The sequence below is a fragment of the Pinus tabuliformis genome, chromosome 6, assembly GCF_031772625.1.
Source record: "Pinus tabuliformis cultivar Carrire ecotype Pingquan chromosome 6, CPIR1, whole genome shotgun sequence".
Taxonomy (NCBI): Eukaryota; Viridiplantae; Streptophyta; class Pinopsida; order Pinales; family Pinaceae; genus Pinus; species Pinus tabuliformis.
This window is the reverse complement of record NC_142292.1, coordinates 1,588,311,667-1,588,334,651: the sequence shown is the minus strand read 5'-3', so window position 1 is coordinate 1,588,334,651 and position 22,985 is coordinate 1,588,311,667. Positions and strand designations below refer to the sequence as shown.

The 22,985-nt window shown below is 37.0% G+C and overlaps 1 non-coding gene and 1 pseudogene across 1 annotated transcript; both read right to left on the bottom strand.

Moving 5' to 3' along the window:
- LOC149264887 (uncharacterized) overlaps positions 1 to 11,960 on the bottom strand; it is a 158,733-nt pseudogene extending 146,773 nt beyond the window's left edge.
- On the bottom strand, positions 11,348 to 11,420 carry TRNAR-CCU (transfer RNA arginine (anticodon CCU)). Its single transcript has one exon. It is a non-coding gene; the product is annotated as a tRNA-Arg (tRNA).
- Positions 11,961 to 22,985: the final 11,025 nt, after the last annotated feature.

Genomic DNA, 22,985 nt, shown 5'->3' with positions numbered 1-22,985 from the left:
ATTTCATCTATATTCTCTAATTAATGAAATATATATAGTAAAGGGTTTTGAGAAGTTGCTTCCCCTAGATAAATCTATGTGCACGTGTGATGTTTCCTTTTGCATGTCTATGATTTGTGTTCCAGATGGTGAATTAACTTTTGTAGATCAGTAGAGTAGCTTCAACTCTTGAAATCAAGTTCGAGTTTGTAGATCAGGTTGTAGGTTTTCTTCAGGGTCGAGAAGATGGCTTTTAATGGACTAAGGTTTGAGTATTCCCTTGGGGGAAACTCAAATTATGCTGCATGGAAGGATGATCTAGGTGGATGTTGGTGGCCACCCACCTATCCCACTTGGACCCTCACAACTGTCTCTTTCAACTTTTCAGTTTCCTTAATTGTAGCACAATTTACTATTTTTGGCAGTGTTTTGGGTCTTGAACTTTTGGAGCCGTTTTGAGGCCCTAAACGACGTTTTTTGGGAAAATCGGGACCAACATGGGTCACAAGTTGTATTCCTTGGATAGATCTTTCTAACGAGGTATTGTGCACACCAAACGAAGATCGTATGCCAAAGTTACGACTCCGGGAAGTTGATGTACCAATTTACCTAAATGGGGCCCATAGTTAGGCGCTTCATCTCCTAGGGTTAGGTTTTTTGATGTTTAGGGTTTTCCATTATTTCTCAATAATAAATAGGCCTTTGAGCCTCATTGTAACACAGTTTAGAGGCATGTAGCAACCACATCTCTTCTCAGAGATAAGCTACCATCGCCCGAGCTAGTCTTATTTCCATTTTGTTTGTAAGCATATTTCAATATTTTACATTAATGAAATGAAGTATTATTTCCATTGTATCTCTGTATTTATGTTTATTTCTGTAATTTTTTGCGTTCCTGCATAAATCCAGATCAGAGGTATCAGAGTGGTATGCTCTTTCTCTGTTTTTCTTTGCATGTCCCCAACGAGGTTGGGATATAAGGAGTTAGGGCTTGATCTGGTTGAGCCTTTGCAAGATCAGCCTTGCAAACCCTGATGACCTCCCATGGCAGATGAAAAGAAAGATGAGGGAGCAGGAGATCCTATCAAAATATTGCTCAAATAAGTGCTCGAGCGACAAAGGAATGCGATGATGGACAACTTTGCCCAGATCCTTCAACGACTACCTAGGGGCGACACATCTATTTCTAGCAGCTACTCTGGAAATGCCACACCCTTTAAGGTACATGTTAACTTTGAAATCCCCACATTCAAGGGTGAGATAGATGAAGATGTTGTAGACAAATGGTTAAACCTGCTAGAAGGGTATTTTTTCTGTTCATGATTTTTCCAGCCAGGAAAAGATTACTTTCGCTCTTCTCAAAGCAGCCCCTCACGTCAAGGACTAGTGGTAGACCTACTACAAGCAGAAGGATGAAAGTACGAACTCACATTTTTCAGCCGCTCCCACTTGGAATTCATTCTGAGATGCCATCAAGGAGTAGTACTACCCTGTCAGGAGCTATGAGGATAAATACATAAAGTGGACCACGCTGCGGCAGGGAAGCGACCAAGATGTGCCAGAGTTTACCAATGTTTTTCATACCCTGCGCACAAAGTTGGACATCAAGGATTCTGAGAAACATTTGGTACTCAAATACCGCAACTGCCTACATAGGTACATCTAGGACAAGATGGATTTCCTGGACATCTCCTCGCTTGGCACGATGTACCAATACGTTGTCAAGATCGAGCAGAAGTTTAAACAGAAGAAGCGAGACTTTGGATCCATGAATCCAAAGTAGGGGAAAGTCTTCCCAAAACCATAGAACCAAGGACAAAGCCAAGACAGTGTGACCCAAGACAACCCGTCGAAGCGGCAAGAAAAGAACAACACCACGAATTCAAAGAAGGACACAGGAAAGTGGTGTGAGTTCTATAAGAGTCCCACTCACAACACAAGTGAGTCCGGACCAAGCAGTCACTGGTGGCCGAGTTGAAGGTTTCAGAATCAGATGCATGGTCCGACCCTAAGTCAGAACCCAACAAAAGAAATCACAAAGGGAAGCAGATCATTGATGCGGAGCCCAACGCCACTGTTGCCACTGCCAAGATCCAGAAGAATGAGCCCGAAGATCCAGAGGTGGGGGAGGGTCTTTTCCACTCACAAATGTGGGTGAAGGGTTTGCCACTGCAATTCATTATCAAAAGTGGTAGCCAAAAGAACCTCATTTCAGCAGAGGTCGTGAAGTGGTTGGGCCTACCGACTACACCACACCCGAAACTGTACAGTATCGTGTGGCTTCACCAAGGACGAGATCTCCAAGTCCACTAGCAGTGTCACCATTCCTACAGCATTAGGCCCTTCATAGATGAGGTATTGTGTGATGTTGCACCTCTTGATGTTTGTGATGTATTATTAGGTCAACCATACTTGTGGAAGTGACATGCTGTGTATGAGTCAAGGCCTCACACTGTTATTATTTCTTTGGGTAATTCATTATACAGGATACCGGAGGTAGCCCCACCTACCGCCACCTCTTTGATCTCTGCTAAGAAATGCAGTAAGATCATCTCCTAGACTAGGAAATTTATTTTCTTTTTGGTTTGCTCTCAAAGTAAGGGGAAGATCGTAGCCACATCCATGGCCCCCAGGAAGGGTTCCTCCACGTAGCAGAAGTAGGGGGATACGGTCATGAAAGAATACAGGGACATCTTCTCCTCACCCACAGGGGTACCGTTGCACTGTCAGGTCAAACATTCATTCAATCTGACTCCCAGAGCACCTCTACCCAACGAGCTGATATATCGCCGCTCTAGTATGGAAAATGCCAAGTACATGCAGCGAAGTGATGAGCATCAGGTACCACACAAGTTTCAAGTGGACGACAAATTTTGGTTGCATTTGGAGAAAGGATGCCTTACCAGAGCCCATAGGAAGCTCATACCACTCCGATATGGTGCGTACACCATTACCAAGGCTATGGGAAATAATACTTTGGCGCACAAAATTCCCCCATTCCTTGGCTTGCACCGAGTGTTCAATGTGGACCGCCCTCGACCATGCTTCCCATCATTACTAGACACATCAAAGATTGCTGAACAACTCACCAGGGACCAAGTTTAGCAGAAGTTTCCCCATCTCATGGAGGCGCTCAATGCAATGGGGACTATTGCTTCCTAAGGGGGGATGAATGATCTAGGTGGATGTTGGCGGCCACCCGCCTATCCCACTTGGACCCCCACAACTGTCTCTTTCGGTTTCCTTAATTGTAGCACAATTTACTATTTTTGGCAGTTTGGGTCCTAAACTTTCGGAGCTATTTTGAGGCCCTAAATGATTGATCCATAAAAGGTAGGAAGAGAACCAGAGAAGCTGAGAGACTTGTGCAGGATGCGAGGGAGAATGTGGGTGCTCCTTCAAATCAGCATAGACAGAGAAGGTCACCAAATCGGTACACTAGCTACATGGCTCTAACTAATGAGCTAATAGAGACTAAGCCATCCTCTTTCAAGGAAGCAGTAGAGAAACCAGTATGGGTTGATGCAATGGTGGAGGAGTATTAATCCATTGTGAAGAAAAATGTTTGGGAAGTGGTCCAAAGACCAATAGACAAATCAATGGTGGGTTCGAGATGGATCTTCAAGGTGAAGCAGACAACAGACGAAAGCATAGAAAAATAAAAGGCCAAATTTGCAGCCAAGGGGTACTCTTAGGTGGAGGGGTTTGACTATGAGGAGACCTTTTCTCCTATAGCAAGGTACTCATCTATGAGATCAATCCTTGTTTTTTTTTTCATATATGGGTTGGAAGATCCACCAGATTAATGTGAAAACAACTTTCCTCAATGGAGAGTTATTGAGGAGGAGGTGTATATCGCGAAATTAGAAGGCTTCAAGACTTATAATCGAGAGTCTCATGTGTGCAGACTCAAGCGAGCATTTTATGGTCTCAAGCAATCAATCCGTGCTTGGTACACCAAGATCAATAAATATCTCACTGGTTTGGGCTTCACCAAAAGTGAAGCAGATGCAAACCTCTATCATATTTTAGTAGAAGGTAAATTGTTGATTTTTGTTTTATATGTTGATGACTTGATCCTTACTCATGATGAGCAACTGATCAGATCTTTCAAGGAGGACCTTGCAAGAGAGTTCAAGATGAAGGACATGGGCCTCATGCACTACTTCCTTGGATTAGAAGTATGGCAAGGTGATGGGGAACTGTTTGTCTCTCAGGGAAAGTATATCAACGAAATACTTCATAGGTTTCACATGGACATGTGCAAACCCATAGAGACTCCTCTAGTGACCAACTGGAGGAAAGAGGAGGAAAGAGGATGCCACTTCTAGTGAGGAAGTGGATGCGACTGTTTACCAACAATTGATGGGTTCACTCATATATCTTGTGAACACACGACCATAAATGTGTTATGTAGTCAATCAACTTAGTCAAGCCGTGGTTAGGCCAACCAAATTGTTTTGGAGGGAAACTAAAAATGTTCTATGGTACCTTAGAGGCACTACGCAATTTAGCTCCAAAGGAGGAGCCTCAAGATGTTTTGGAGAAGCCACAAGTTGAGGAGCATAGAGTGGAGACAACTACTCAAACATAATCATCCACAAAAGGCAGGAAGAGAACCAGAGAAGCTGAGAGACTTGTGCAGGATGCGAGGGAGAATGTGGGTGCTCCTTCAAATCAACATAGATAGAGAAGGTCACCAAATCATTACACTAGATACATGGCTCTAACTAATGAGCTAGTAGAGACTAAGCCATCCTCTTTCAAGGAAGGAGTAGAGAAACCAATATTGGTTGATGCAATGGTGGAGGAGTATTAATCCATTGTGAAGAACAATGTTTGGGAAGTGGTCCAAAGACCAATAGACAAATCAATGGTGGGTTCGAGATGGATCTTCAAGGTGAAGAAGACAACAGATGAAAGCATAGAAAAAAACAAGGCCAAATTTGTGGCCAAGGGGTACTCTTAGGTGGAGGGGATTGACTATGAGGAGACCTTTGCTCTCGTAGCAAGGTACTCATCCATGAGATCAATCCTTGTTTTTTTTGCACAGATGGGTTGGAAGATCTACCAGATGAATGTGAAACAACTTTCCTAAATGGAGAGTTATTGAGGAGGAGGTGTATATCGACAAATTAGAAGGCTTTGAGACTTATAATTGAGAGTCTCATGTGTGCAAACTCAAGCGAGCATTGTATGGTCTCAAACAAGCACCCCGTGCTTGGTACACCAGGATCGATAACTATCTCACTGGTTTGGGCTTCACCAAAAGTGAAGCAGATGCAAACCTCTATCATATTTTGGTAGAAGGTAAATTGTTGATTATTGTTTTATATGTTGATGACTTGATCCTTACTGGTGATGAGCAACTGATTAGATCTTGCAAGGAGGACCTTGCAAGAGAGTTCAAGATGAAGGACATGGGCCTCATGCACTACTTAGATTGGAAGTATGGCAAGGTGATGGGGAACTGTTTGTCTCTCAGGGAAAGTATGCCAACGAAATACTTCATAGGTTTTGCATGGACGTGTGCAAACCCATAGAGACTCCTCTGGTGACCAACTAGAGGAAAGAGGAGGAAAGAGGATGCCACTTCAAGTGAGGAAGTGGATGCAACTATTTACCGACAATTGGTGGGTTCACTCATATATCTTGTGAACACACGACCATAAATGTGTTATGCAATCAATCAACTTAGTCAAGCTGTGGTTAGGCCAACCAAATTGTTTTGGAGGGAAACTAAACATGTTCTATAGTACCTCAGAGTCACTACCCAATTTGGACTTTGGTACAAACAGACAAAGGGAGTGAATTTATGTGGTTTCACCGATGTAGATTGTATGGGAAGTCCATCAAACTGGAAGAGTACATCATATGGAATTTCAGTGCTAGATCCACAACAATTTATTGGTATAGTAGGAAGTAGAGATCAGTGGCACTCATCTTAGCAGAAGCAAAATACATGGTTGCAAGTCAAGCAACATGTGACACGATGTGGATGAGAAAGATACTTGTTGGCTTTTTTAGTGAGATGATGGATCCTACTGTAATTTACTATGATAATCAAAGTTGTATCACTTTATGAGAATCTTGTTTTACACGATCGATCCAAGCATATTGATATCTGATATCACAATTTACGAGATTGTGTGCAGAGGCGGATTATGCTATTGCAGTACATTCCAACAGAGGAACAAGATGCAAATATTTTGACAAAGGCCTTATTAAGAGGGAAGTTTGAGTTCCACAAGTGCAGGATAAGGGTGGTTGAGAATCCCTTTCTTACTGAGAGGGAGTGTTGAAAATGCAATAATAAAATCTAGTTTTGATTTTGCTTTGGTCAAACTAGAGTAAAATTCGAATTCCTATTTCAGTAGAATACTTGGAGGTAGTTAACTGAGGTGACATGGCACTTTTCACTCAGTGAACTCAGTAATTTCGAGTTGGGAAAGCTTGAGTTCAGTTCTGCATGATTGATTGCTAATTTGTAGCAATCTATTTCATCGAATTTGAGTTATTGTCAGTTTAACTAGTTCTAACAGTCAAAAGAACTAGTGGAGGTCAAGTTGTGGAAGTGGAACTTCAACCACACTCAATGATCAACCAGTTAACTGATCAATCAAATGAAAATAATTGTTGCATACAAAGAATTCGAGTTACCCAGTTGAGATGGAGATTCCAAGGCAATGTACTATTAATTGTAGCATATTCCAATGTGTACAGGTGGTGCGTGTAGTTAGAGATTGACCTAAGGCTATTGTGCAATTTCAAAGTGTGAAATTCCTAAAAAATAGGGGCAATTTCCCAAGGGAAAAATGCAAGGAAATAAGAGCTTGGAAAGGCTTGAAATTGGCTAGTGTTGGCCAGGTTTAGTTAGTCAGGCAGAGGGATAGACTATACACTTGTAGGGTGTGCTCAAGCTTGAGAAAGCATATGTATTTCATATCTATTCTCTGATTAATGCAATATAGATAGTAAGGGGTTTTGAGCAGTTTCTTTCCCCTAGATAAATATCTATGCATGTGTGATGTTTCCTTTTGCATGTCTATGATTTGTGTTCTAGATGGTGAATTAACTTCTGCAGATCAGTAGAATAGTTTCAAGTCTTGTGATTTAGTAAATTTCATGAGCAGTTTTGAATCTACACATTAATTTCTACAAAATCCTTCTATTCAGTTAAACAAGGTTATGAGGCCCTTCTCTTCCCTTCTAACAACCCCCTATATTGAAACTTTGGACTAATATTTGTAATCTTGATCGTCTCCCCAAGATTAATATCTTCTATTGGACTCTTATACACATGAAAATCCTCACATTTGAAAATTTGAAAAGAAGAGGAATCCTAGGGCCATATATTCTCCCTCAATGCAAAAATCATGAAGAAACTAATAGTCATCTATTTTTATTTTGTGATTTTTCTAAGTGGGTTTGGTGATTATCCCTTTAAGAAATAAGAGGATGAGTTATTATGCCAAGCTCGACCACTCAAATATTTGGTGAATGGAACATAAATTACTCTGTCCCTTATAAAATCAAAGTGATCTTCAAAGGCATTTGGATGGTTATCCCAAAATAAATTTGTTGTAAAATTTGGATTGCAATAAATAGAGCAGTCTTCTAAGGTAAAATTACCCTTCCTAACATAGCCGCTATATTTGCTGACAAAACATCTTCAAACAAAAAAGATCAAGCAACCTCAGACCCAACAACTGGATAAGCAAAATGAATAATGGTATTAACAATTCTTCAGTTCACCACTGCCCGCCCCCCTCCAAACACAAAATGAACTCATAAAAATTGGCACCTTTGCTTTCTTTATGAGGAATTTAGACAATGTATTAGTTCACGTGATGACCATATTCTTAGTTTTGATGGAGTCTCAAAAATAAATCTTGAGGTGGCAGGTCCGGGGGGAGGGGGTAATCTTTAGACTTAGAGGAAAAATGGAATTGAAATTCTCATGAGGTCTAGGAATGGCCACAAAAATCACGCAGAATACTATGGGATCCTTAAGGGGTTTGACTTAGCCTTGGAAAGGGGAATCAATTCTCTAACAATAATAAGGGACTCTCATAATATAATCCAACATATTATTCTGAATACACTGCCTTCAGACTTGCGCTTGCATCAATTTTATCCAAGATTAAACTCTAGTTCTCCTCCCTCGATAGGTTTTGAGTATTCCACATTTTCAGGGAGAATAACTCCATAGTAGACTCTATGGAAAATCAAGCAACTCGTTTATTTTGGGAACTTTAGTGGCAAATGAGTCAATCCTAGAGGCCCCAATTCCTTGATTATTTTCTTAATGAGCTTCATAATAATTTATTAAGTTTAGATCAAAATTCTTTTAAGGGAAGGTACGCGTCCTCCCCTTCAAAGAATTATGAAACCATATGGCAATTAATCCACCCAGTTGTTCATGCATTATTCTCGTACCTCTCCCCACTTAGCTATGAGCAAATTCAATTGAAGCTCAGAGGAATTATACTTCATCCTGCAAACTAGTTCGACCACCCATGACGAATTTGGTCTCGTCTATCTACAATGATGGTGGATGATGGGCCCAGTGACGTTGCAGGACAACCTAGGCATGAGAGAATTCTTGGAGTGAGTCTGTCTGACCAAATTGAGAGGCACTACTCTATCATATGTAATCCAACCCGCTGCCTATTAGATAATGCACTACAACAGAAGCTAGTCTGGTGGTTCTCTGGTCTCTCTGAGTCCCTAGATTCTAGTTTGGTATTGTGGATTTCTTGGAGTTGGACAAGCCTCTGCCTGACTTCCCTGAGCTCTTAGTTGTGTCATTGGCCTAGGTGCGAATTTGAAATATGTTGTTGGTTCACATGTGATATCTGAGCTCTTGGATTTCTCAAGCACCTTCACTCCCTTAGATTGGCTCCGTGAGTGTGCCCTCCCAAGTGCCTCTACGAGTTTCAGTGATGCTCACAAAGTAATCAGCGTGTGCACTCTAGTTGGTTTCATATTTCAGTGTTACTTGGGTTGGTTTGAATTCAGAATTGACAGTTGGAAAGGGACACTGATAATTCGGGTTGGTTCAAGGGGAATTCAACTCATATAATTTCAAGGATTGGCTTCACTTCTAAACAAAAAATTAGACACAAAAGTAATCAAGATATCGTCAATGATGGATATGTATGCACTCATCTGAGTGATAATTGAGCTATCCAACAAGCTACTTATGGCTCTCTAACATGCTGCATACGAATAGTGGTCATTAATAGGCTGAAGCCCAATTCTCTACCATTGTGAACGAAAACCAGGGTCAAGGCCATTCAATTCAAATATCCTCAACAAATTCGATCTTCCTAACTATCTAGGATCTGAATCGGGCAACAGATGACCTAAAGGTAATTGTTATTGATGTTTAATTCTTGCTAAAAATGCAGTTCAAAACAAAGTTTTGGAGTGGCTCCTTCATAAGAGTTTATACAAGTAGAATTAGTTACACTCACGAAGTTTTGGAGTGGCTCCTTCATACGAGTTTATATAAGTAGAATTAGTTACACTGTTGTAAGGAGAATTATAAGATGATAAATAAGCTTCTTAAGGTGTGGCAGGGCCTCTAAAGACCTTGAAAGTGTAATTTTTTGTATTTTTATTATATTTGGTACTATTTTTTTTTTAATATTGAGAAAACCTATCATAACTTAGTTGTCAAATCAAGAGCGGGGATAATCATTAATGGCTGATATCCACTAATGTAGGTTGACTCATCACTATTATTCAAGGAAAACCAGGCCACCTATAATTCCATGTTGCTGATCCATAAGGTGGAAGGTTTTCATTCCTACCAGATGCGTCTTGGCCATTAACTTTTTTCCTTACGTCCAAAAAAGATGAGCTAATTTTAGGGCATACTCTAGGCACTTTTTTACTTTGGCAATTTTTTACTTTCTTATATATATATATATATATATATATATATATATATATATATATATCAATGATATATAAAATTGATAACAAGGATGCACTATATTTATGTATTAAAAATTATTCATATCCACATTACTTCCCTCTTTTTTTATTATAAATCCCCACCAACTTCCTTCTTTTCTTTATTATATAAATCCCCACCAACAAAAAAAAAAGAAGATTAAAAACAAATTTCAAATATCATAATACTTTATATATATATAATTAATTGAAAATAACAATACACTATATTTATATATAAAAATGATTCATATCCATATTACTTACCTTTTCTTTTAAAATCCACAATAACAAAATAACATTAAAAAACCAATTTCAAATATAATCTATATATAAAATTGATAACAATAATATATAACAAAATAACATTAAAAAACCAATTTCAAATATAATCTATATATAAAATTGATAACAATAATATACTATATTTATGTATTAAAAATTAGCCATATCCATACTACTTTTTTCTTCTTTTTCCTTTCTATAAATCCCCCACAAACTTCTTTTTTTTTCTTTCTATAAATCCCCCACCAACTTTCTTTTTTCTTTTTTTAAATCCCCAACAAAGAATGTGTTATATATATATATAGAGAGAGAGATAGATATATAATAGAAATCAATAACAACAATATACTATATTTATGTATTAAAAATTATCCATATCCATATATTTTTTTTTCTATAAATCCCCCACCAACTTCTTTTTTTTCTTTTTATAAATCCCCACCAACAAAGAACATTATATATAAAATAAAAATCAACAATATATTTAATTGATAACAACAATATACTGTATCTATGTATTAAAAATTATCCATATCCATACTACTTTCCTCTTTTTTTTTTTTTTTTTCTAAATCCCCCACCAACTTCTTTCTTATTCTTTTTATAAATCCCCACCAACAAAGAACGTTATATATATAAAAAAAAATCAATAATACATTTAATTGATAACAACACTACATACTTCCCCTTTTCTCCTTTTTATAAATCCCCACCAACAAAAAGAACGTTATATATATAAGATAAAAATCAACAATATATTTAATTGATAACAACAATATACTATATTTATGTATTAAAAATTATCCATATCCATACTACTTTTCTCTTTTTTTTTTTTTTTTCTTTCTTTCTTTCTTTCTGTAAATCCCCAGCAACAAAGATCGTTATATATATAAAATAAAAATCAACAATACATTTAATTGATAACAACACTATATATCCACATTACTTCCTCTCTTCTCCTTTTTATAAATCCCCACCAACAAACAACATTATATATATATAAAATAAAAATCAACAATACATTTAATTGATAACAACACTATCCACATTACTTCCCCTCTTCTCCTTTTTATAAATCCCCACCAAAAAACTGCGTAAGCTTAAACGAGGCCGAACACGCGCCAGGTAGGGGTCGAACCTACGACTTTCTGCTTAGGAAACAGACGCTCTATCCACTGAGCTACAGGCGCCAAGCTATCTTTCTTTCGTTTATAATCTTATTTCATTGAACTTTGTGTTATCCTCTCCATTTTTCAACATTCAGTTGGACGTGTTGAAGCGGTTGTCCAGCATTACTAGTAATCATGTGGGTGGGTTTTGCGCGCGCAGGTTCTAATTCTACCGCTCATGAATTCCCGTTCAGCGTATTACATAGGTAGTAATCTCAATGCCTTAATTCAAGTATTTAAAGAATTAAATAAAAATCATAAAATATAGAATTTTTTTGATTTTTTTAATATTAATGGTAAATTGGTAAATTTTTAGATTAATTTGGGTAAGGCTTCCAATTAAAAATTTTGTGGCTACCACTATAACACTAAGTGTATATCTATTTTAGATTAATCTAGGTGAGGTCTAGAATATATCCAATAGCACACCAAAAGTATATCCATTCTTAGACTAATTTTGGGTGAGACCTAGAATCAAACTTCGTCACTATAACACCAAGAGTTTATCATCATATAAAAACACTCACCATTAAACCATACAGCATCATATAATGTTTGCATTTTATCATTGAGTAGAGTTTTCTTTTTGTGAAGATTACTTACCCTTAAAGTCACGGACACCTTGGTCTCTTTGTGGGACGACCCAGTGGTTGGCACAATGCGATATTATCCCCTCTACCCAGTTTCAAATACTACAAAATATTTGGCTTGTTGTGACAACGCTCAAGGAGTAGGCTCCCCCACCCTCGTGGAGTCTCGAATCTTCCTAAATATATTTGGCTTACGGGTTGTTGGATATACTCTTGGTGTTATAGTGGCAACCACTAGGTTTTATCTCAGGCCTCACTTAGAGTACTCCAATGAGTTATCGATTTACCATGGTGTTAAAAGAAGAAGAAGCCATGGGACACCTTGAGGTAATAATTGAATGTATGGTTGCATCGAGAGAAATTTTATTAATGATCTTGTGCCCTGTGCACACAGAGGTAGATCAAAGCCCACCACCATGTCCTTTTTTAAAAGGCCAAGTCTCCTTAGTGCAATTAGATTTCAAGGATTCATTTTGTAAGGTGGCCAAGATTCAAAACTTGTTATATTTTAGAGGAGACACTGGAAAAAAATCCAACCATGTTAAGGGTTAGTGTGGCCTAGGCCGAGTCCAATCACCAATGGTTTTCACAAACAACTTAGATGCCCCAGGTCATAGTTTCTTACACCACAAGCTAGACATACAAGTTACATACACACTATAAAAAAATGACACTCAAAAAATCCAACCATGTTAAGGGTTGGTGTGGCCTAGATTGGGTGTAGTCACTGATGATTTTGACGAACGACTTAAACAAGTTAGTTTTCCAAACCACAAGGACATTATTAGAAAAATAAGACACTTTAAAAACTCCAACCATGTTAAAGGTTGATATGACTTAAGGTAAATACAATTACTAGTGATTTTGATGAACAACTTATATGTCACAAGTCACAATTTCTTATACCATAAGCGAGTCTAGCAAATCATATACAAACTATATAGAAATAAATATAATTTTCACAAATTGTAATTTTATTAATGAGATGTAATTATAACTTAGATAATATTACATTTATAATATTTATAAATAAAAATTAACTATAATATTAATAAAATAATAGAGTTCAGGCTTCTGTGATCCATATCAAGTTAGAGAGATTTTTTCGGCGAAAATCACAAGGAATATCATTTGTCGACGCGTTTCGAACCAACTAGTGTGGTTCATCGTCAGGACAAGTTGAAGAAACAGATCCAGCAAAGCAAGTTAAATAATCTGAGCAGAGCACCCAACAACTAACTTGACCAACGGCTAGTATATTAATAAAATATTAATTTAACTTTACTTTCATTTTGTAAATATCAATAATTACTTTTTTTTGAAATTAATATTTAAAGCGTTTGACTCTTCATTATTAAGGAAAATTTAACTACTTTATATATAATATAATTTTTGTCATAAGTATCATATACTTAATTTTATTTTGTATTACGTTCATAATTTTTTAATTAAATATTATTTATTTTTATATTTTTATTATGATATTATAATAAATTATATTATATATTAGTTTAGATTTATTTTAATTTTGAATTTACTAAGTGTCAAGAGGAATCATTTTTTTTTTTCATTTTGTAAGAGGTTTGTGTCTCAAAAGATTTGATCCTCCACTTGGTAAACCCACGTGTTGGTTTAAGTATTAATTATAATTATAAAGATAATTATTAATTTTATATTTTTGATTAATTAATTAATTTTTTTTATTTTGATCAAGGCAAAATATTAAACATTACAATCATAGTAAAAAATGTTATATATATATTAAATTATATTATGTATATTAAATTATATTACTGTACAAATTATAAAATAATACGGATGCAAACACTATAGGCGGCGACCTGAGTTCAAAACCTGCGAAGGCAATGGCTCTCAGATCTACCCGCACCTGTCAAACCTCCGGAGATTCCACAAGCAAGAAGCCTGAATCCGCTCGACGTGTATTGATCATCTTTGCACGGCCGAGAGTAAGGGTATCACGTTATTTGCTGCAGTCAGGGTTTAAAAGAAGAGCGGAGGTGCGAATCCGGCCGGATCTGTTGCATACTGTGGCGAATACAGTTGATAAACCCCCGATAGGCCCAACAGGGTTGGCTATGCTTCCGAAATGCAGACGGATCGAGCCTTTGACAGTCTGCTCTGTGGCAGCAACTGCATCTGAGATCATACTTTGCGAGGGTGCTGTCTCGAGCAACAATGGAGCTCTCAGGACGGTAGATCGCCGATACAGCCAAAGGTATGAAGAAATAATTAAGCTCTTTGCATGTCAGAACTCCGATTTGAACTATTACGCAGATCCTGATTTCCATATGTCCGAACAACCGCCATTGAGCCCAGATTGGGCATCATATTCATCGATCTGCAGCATTGTGCACAGATTGAGTCCTGGGCTCTTCGATCTAGACCTCTGTAGAGCAGATCTACCCCTTTTCTGGTCAGATCTGGAAACCCACTCACTGGAAAAGCTGTTTCGAAGTGCGTAGCTTTACATTTCACCCACTCATCACCCCCAAACTGATTCCGTTAGATCCGAGTTATACCGCTATAGCTGCTCTATTTGCCCGAAGTCGTGTGGACCAGTAAACGTGAGATTTGTTCTGTGGTCTATATTGGTTAGTGGGGACGGGGCAGAATCGTAAACATGGTTAGATCTGCAGAAAACAAGATCTGAAACCCTGGTAAGAGCTTACAGTTTTCAAGTTTTTGTAAAAACCCCGGAAGGTAAATCGAAAATAATTTGGGTAAAAGAGACAGATTCAGTAGAGCAAGTGCAGAAAATTATAATGCAACAGTTGGGATACCCCATCAGAACTCAAAACCTGATACATGGGGGCAGAGTGCTACAAGACACAAAATACCTGTGGGAATACAAAATTACATCACTGTCAACAATCATCCTCAATCTGAGGATAAGAGGGGGAGCAACTGACAATAACAGGATTCCTGACAGGGCTGAAGGAAGTGGTACTGGTTCAATAGGGAAAAAACCAGGCAGCATTTCCTTCAAAAATGCCCTACAAGGGAAAAACACAGAAGGAGCAGCACCGAAACAAACAGGTATGGACGCCAGACCATACATTGTGGAACAACTAGATCATACCCCAGAATACAATATAGATACACCAGAAATAGATGAGCATTGCACAATATATGAAAGGCAAGCAATAATCTGTAGATTTAACTGTTTTTGGCCCAAACCAGCTGATCTATTTTATTGGATCTTCACGAACTGGACCACACAATGCGAAATACATCTCTGCTCCAAGGGTTTTTTCATAGTGAAATTTCTATCAGCAATAGACAGAGACATAGTAATACAGGAAGGACCTTGGTTCTGGGGATCCACTGGACTCTTCATCACACCATGGTTCCCAGATTTTGATGCAAATACAATGGTCATCTCCAAGATGCCAGTTTGGGTGCGGCTACACAATCTCCCAATACATCTCTGGAATAATCAAGTACTAGCTGGAATCGGAAACACTATTGGACGCTACATCAAAATGGACACCCAACGAATAGAGGAAAGAATATATACTTTTGCACGAATATGTGTGGAAGTAGACCTCAGCAAAGGCCTGCCAGATCAAATTCAGCTAAAGCATAGACAGAGGAGCTGGACACAGGTCCTAGATTATGAAAATACGGCATTCAGATGCCGAATTTGCCGACAAACAGGACATCTACAAAGCTCATGTCCAGCAAACAAAAAAGACAATCGCAGAAAGAAGAAAACGGAAAAGCAAGCTAAGGGATGGAAATTTTCTCCACCCCCCGGATGACGAGGAGGAAGAAGAGATGGAATTTACCAACCCCACTGAAACCAGCCAGATGAACAAAGAACCAGCAGCAGAAAATACAAACCCACAGGAACAAATAGACACAACACTGGCAAGTATATCAGATACTATGGATATGGGCAGAAATAAATGTCAACACATATCAGACACATCAGACTCCGATAAAGACAATCCACAACCTGTGGCTGAAACAACGTTAGCACTTATAACTCCAACAGAGTCACAGGGGGTTTGGAGAAAGGTTGAGAAGAAAAAAGGGCGAAAAGTCTGACTTTTCCCCACCTGTACATTAAATTTCATTTTTCTTTACATGACTATTTCCTGAAATCCGTACACCCTGCGTGGTGATGAAGGATCTTTGCATCTTTTTTTGAACACCATTTTTGAATCTGTTTTTACAACATATGCCGAAAGGCATCTACAACATGTAATTTTTCAATCATAATGAAAGATTACGATTTTTCCAGTGGAATTTTTTTTTATAAAATAATATATTAAGAGATATATTATTATGGCCACATTCGTGCTTTAAACCAAACTTACAATGCTTTAACCCTAAATTATATAATATAATAATCATTATGCATGTTAAATTAAATAATCCTAATATAGTAGTAAATTATAGAATATTATATTAAGAATATTATAAATTTATTTTAAATAATTTGACCGTGTCAACATCACATTACATAACATTATATTACATAATGTTTTACAACATAACAACCATATTAAACTGTAGAACACCTCCCAATACAATTATTTTGTTGATATATTAATTCAATGTATTATTATTTTCACACTTTCTTGTTCTTATTGATATTTTCTTTTTGCTTATATTGTTTAATTTATATTAAAATCCATTAATTATTATAAATGGGAAGTGATGAAGTTGTAGTGACGATGATGTACATACCAAGAGTACTTTTGGCTTTAAGAGTTTGTGATTAAATGGGGGCTGTACATTTTTGAGAGATTGTATTTATCAAATAAACTTGAAATAGAAAAGCATTCGTGAAGAAACCTACAAATAAATGCAATCAAAACCAATAGTAATTGATCATGCATTCAAAACGTGTATGCCAAAAAACTACATGATAAACATTTGGCTAATATTCCTACAAGCAACATAACTAGATTTAGTGGTTACAATTGTCACAACACCTTTTAAATTTTCAACATACTTATCAATAGTAAGTAAAGACAAACCTATCTCAACCAATGAAAAATTAGAAATAAAATTTCCAGAAATTAGAAAATGACTTGAATTTATAGGAAAATATGAATATTCAACATTTTCCCAAAACTATGGTTAAAATTGCAAAAACTCAACAAAATAATTGATAGTCAATGGACTTTGACCAATAGAAAAATTGTAATAATAAAAAACTTGGCAAAATAATGGAGAGTCAACACACTTCGACCACAAAGCAAGTGTTGTAGTTTGTGACGAAGCAACAACTAATAATAATAATAATAATAATAAATACAAAATGCATTTTGAAACATTCGTCGTAGTTTCTTGGCCCATCACGTGGGCATAAAACCAATAGAAGTCGTACTTAACTAGCCGATTCTTGTGATGATGTTAATGAATATTATGTATCCTGTTTATGACACATAATTGCATATAATTTTTGCAATTCAATCATTCATAATGATTCATTTGCATAGAAAAATACATGAATAAAAATGTAATTATGCAATTCCCTGGAATAGCAATTTGGCAAGGATATATTATACAATTAGCAGTTCCATATGAAAAAGGGAAGATAAAGGGTGGCCTTTTTGTTTATGATTGGATACAATATATATGAATATAACTATATACATACATTCTGCTGATACGTTAGTTGTTGTAGTTGGATTTCGTGCATTTGAGAAAGACACAATGGTATTCCATGTTATGCAATTAGAAATGAGTGTAGGTCATTTTCATTATGAACCTCTGAAAGAAATAGTACAAGAGAAAAACATTTTACGTGGTATTGAAACAGTTAACTAAGAACAATATATAGAAGAATCCTATAAAAAACATAGTGAGGATAATGCAAATGGCTTTGAAAACATGAATATAGATGAAGATGTCATAAAACTTGATACAAAGCTTATCAATGCAAACAAGAGATCCTAGTTATTATTGCATGAACTCAAAAAACATATAATAAACAAGGATGTTGTCAATACAAGTTTAGTTAGAAAACCATGCAAGCGATCACAACACATATTATGAAAATATTAAAACTGAAATCCTATTGTAGCAATTGGTATTATTTCTTCTAATTGATAAATGAATTATTCAGTTTATTGCTACGACAACATCGAAATAAACACACAACAACTCTCACAAATAAAAATTGCGGAAAATAAATAGCGCTGGAAACTGAGAAAACAGTAGCACGCACACATAAAAATGACACAATTATTTTTGGACTAAAGCCCCTGGAAAAACCCAACTTAGGGAAAACCGGTGCACAAGTGAGGGTTTTATTATTATGCAACAGTGAAAATATGAATACAATCTATGGATGCCTAACTAGAAATCTAAACAATAAGAAAATTTGGGCAAAATTATTTTAAGGTAATTACCCTTCTTCCACAAGCAATCCCGACATAACTTCCTTCACAAAACTCAGTTTGCTGGACCCTCTGTGTTAGCCTCTGCACTGCCCTGCACAGACCCTATGACATCAAGCCTCCAACCTTCCTCTGATGACGTCATTTTTCTTGTCTCTGCTGAGGAAATCACATCATTGACACTTTAGATGATTTGATTTAGAATATTAGATTGCAGTGCTAAGGTCCTCCTTAAATTATAAACAAAATGATTTCATTGTGCTTAAGGATTCATGATTTTGCAAGTGACATGAATAGTTTTTATGTTAATTTTATGAGAAATTTAACATAAATAAGAGATTGAACAACAACATAAACATGTATAGAACATCATCAAAAACACATTACAACAAGCCCATGATAAAGGAGTTCACCCCTCCTGGGCTACGTCTTCTTGGTCTAACTTCTAATGGCTTGGGCCTCTCTATTGTGATCAAAAGTGTAAAAATATGTGTTTACAATGCTCAAATGCTTCTGAAATCTACTCCCATCAGTCCAAAATACTAAAAAATGGCTATCTCGCCTCTTTTTGCATCCAATTTGGTGGAAAAATGAAGAAGTTATGACTTCTCCTAGTTATCCCAATATTCGCTCCACAAATTGCCCCATTTCCGGCATGATCCTACAAATTAGCCCAAAAATGCGCTAATTGGGCAAAAATTTCACCGTGCGGCAGGCCATAATCTATCAGTCGACTGTTTATTGCAAATCGCAATCGAAGAGGAAACCAGTGGGCTTTACAGTCTGTGAACGTGATGGGCGATGTGCGATTGCGATGTGGTGGACCTGACGAAAGTATTAACCACAACCGATAAACATATCACATCCGGGATCCTTTCGCAAATCGCAATTCGACAGAGTATCAGAGGTCCATATATGCGAGACTTCTGTTTTTCTGCGAAGTGCGATTGTGATTTGCAATCCATCGCATCGCAACTATGGGGCTGATCCCTTAATGCCTTTCCACCCATCTTTTGCAAAGTGTGATAGCGATCTGCGGGGGCCAATGGTGACCTGCCACTTGGCACCTCCCCATTCACTGAAGGGCCTTGTCACATCATCTTTTCTTGCCATCTGTCCAAGTCAAACCTGAACTTTGACTTGCTGTAACTTCTTCATATGAGCTTAGATTCGAGTGCCATTCACACCGTTGGAATCAGAATGACAAGCTCTTCAATCTGAAGCTAAGTTTATCAAGATTCTAACACTTTGATTTTTGAGCCTAATTTTGAGCACCTGATCACTCCTCCCAACTGGAAGCCTTTTATACCCCAAAAGGATCACTCTCAATTGTCCAGTAGGTGAGGGTACATTTCCCTCACCTTTCCAACCTATATCCATTTGAATTTTAAAGGATTTGTACCCTTGACCCCCACTCGAAGATAATCGATACTTCCCCTTTTTGATGTCCTTGTTCTTCTGTCAAGTATAGTGTCTTGCTGAAGCTCATCAAGGAATTCTAGAGAAAAGTCTTCAATAGATGGAATTTGACTATTCTTTCCTTGATATTCAATCAAAGGAGGCTCATACAACCTTAAATTATCAACATTAACAACAACATAAATTTTCATATATGAAGGCAAATCCAACCTGAAGGCATTGTTACCAATCTTTTCCAAAATTATGAATGGACCATATCTAATTGGTTTTAGATTTTTACCTTCTCCTTTGAGCCTCTCTTTGTTAATGTGAAGCCAAACTTCATCACCAACTTAGAACTTGTGATCTTGATGATGCTTGTCATGCCTTGCTTTGTACTTGCCTTGGATTTTCTCAAGTTGTTCTTGAACCTTTTGGTGTACTAATTGGATTTGTTCAATGAACTTCCTTGCTTTGTCTATGTCGCTATGACCTTCAATAGAAACATCTTTGCCAAAATAAAATCCAAAGGAGATTTAGGCAAGTATCCCATGCATGTCTCAAATGGTGAAGTTTGAGTGGAAGAGTGTTTGGCTTAGTTGTAAGCATGCTGAATATAGTGCAAATGTTCATCCCACAACTTAGGATTCTTGCTGCAATACCCACGAAGAAGATATATGACTATTCTATTCACCACTTCTGTTTGACCATCTGTTTTTGGATGAAAGTCTGTACTTTTTTTCAATTTGGTGTCCATGAATCCCCACAAGCTCGACCAAAAATTCCCAACAAAGTGAGAATCTCAATCACTAACAATAGATGTGGGCAATCCAAAATGCACCCAAACATTATGAAAGGATAACTGAGTAGTTTTTTCAGTTGTAACTTGCTTTTTACATGGCATCAAAATACACATTTTGCTGAACCTATCCACAACTACATACAAATAATCATGACCTCTTTTTGACAATGGAAGACCTCCTACAAAATCCATAGAAACACTCTCCCACGGTCGTGAAGGAACCAAAAGTGGTGTGTACAATCCTAACTTCCTATTGCTAGGCTTACTGATTGCTCATAATGAACATCCTTTAATAAAATGAGACACACTTTCAAGCATACGAGGCCAATAACAATACCTTTGTAGATGTGCCACCGTCTTACTTACACCAAAATGACCAACAATAAGAGAAGTATGTGCCCCTCTTATGATGTTTACTCTTTCTCCCTGTGGAATACAAAGCTTGCCAAGATGGTACATCAAGTTATCATGCAAATGATAATCCAATTCCTCTACTTGGTTACCTTGGCTCAAGCTTGCATAGACATATTGAAATTCATTATCTGATGCATATTGCTCAATGTAACTTTCATGTAGAACAAAATTATGCGTAAGTAAAGTAGTTGCACCAAAAATAGGCCTAGAAAGCATATCAACAACTTTATTGTAGATTCCTTTCTTATACATGATTACAAAGTGGAATTGTTGAAGTAAACCCATCCATCGGAAGTGCCTTGATTGCTGCAACTTTGAATGTGAATGTAGGTATTGCAATGGTTGATGATCAGTGTGAATTCCTATTTCCTTACCCATCAAGTAGTGTTTCCATTTTTTCACACTTTGTACCAATGCATACAATTCCTTTTCATATGTAGGATAGTTAATCACTGCACCATTAAAAGTTTCCAAATGAAAACAGATAGGCTTACCATGTTGCATGAGGATTGCACCCATAACGTAATCACTAGCATCAGTCTGAATCTCAAACGATTGTCTCAATTCTGGAAGTGCGAGTACTGGAGTTTTACTGATCTTTTCTTTCAACGCATCAAAGGCCTTTTGATGTTTGCCTCCCCACTGAAAAACCTTTTTCACACTTGTCAACACATGCAAAGGAGCTGCTATAAGAGAAAAATTAGCAATGAATTTCCTCCAATATTGGGCTGCTCCCAAAAAAATTATTACCTCTGTAACTGTCTTAGGCCTTGGCCAATTCATAATGACGTCAACCTTGGAGGGATCTATTTTCAACTCACCTCCTCCAACAATATGTCCCAAGTAAACTAAATAAGTTTTTCCAAATTTTCACTTTGACATCTTAAGATACAATTGTTCTTTTTTCAAGGCATCAAGTACTTTTATTACAGGCATGACATGTTCATCCCGAGATTTACTGAAAATTAAGATGTCATCTAAGTAGACTATGACAAACTCATCAAGAAATGACCTCAATACATCATTCATCACATGCATGAATGTAGCGGGAGCATTACATAAACCAAACGACATAACTAGCCATTCAAACAAACCTTGTTTTGTTTTGAATGTTGTCTTCCAAATGTCTCCTTCAACTATTCTAATTTGATGGTAGCCACTTCTTAAGTCCAACTTAGTAAAATACTTTGCATCTTTTAGTGGGTAACGGTTCTTTACCGTAATTTTTTTCAATGCACGGAAGTCCACACACATGCGCCATGTTCCATCCTTCTTTGGCACCAAGACAATAGGTGGACCACACGATAAAGAAGATGGTCTAATGATCCCTTTATTCAACAACTCTTGATTTTGTTTCTTAATTTCTGTGCTTTCCATCACTGACATCATGTACATGCCAATGTTAGGAAGAGAAAAATCATGCTGCAACTGTATCTCATGTTGGATTCCTCTCTTGGGAGGTAATCCATTTGGTTTCTGAAACATCTCATCATATTGGTTAACTATGTCAACCGATTCAGATTTCAAATTCAAATCACAACCTTTAAAAGATTCATTATCAACATCATTCCTGGGTTTGATCATTAGAAACACAAAATTCTTGCTCAAATTCACTAGTCTTTTCATCTGCCCTGCGTTAACAAGCGAAAGATTTGTTTTCTTGCTATGAGCTCTCACAATATATTCTACTCCACCTTTGAATAAATGATATTTGTTTTCATGTCTATGGAAGATATATTTTCTATCATAAAGGTATGGGCTGCCCAGAACTATGCCACAGATATCTAACGACACAATGTCAAGCTCCACTTCATCTATGAATTTTGCAGTAATGGAAAATTTTAGTTTACACTTTCTCGTTACCTACAATTGCGCATTGTCACACACCCATCCAAGTGGATACGGTTTATGATGTGGAACAGTTTCCAAATTTAAACTTTTGACAATGTTTTCAGAGATAAGATTGGCTTGAGAGCCGCTATTGAACAACGTATCAATCTTGTTA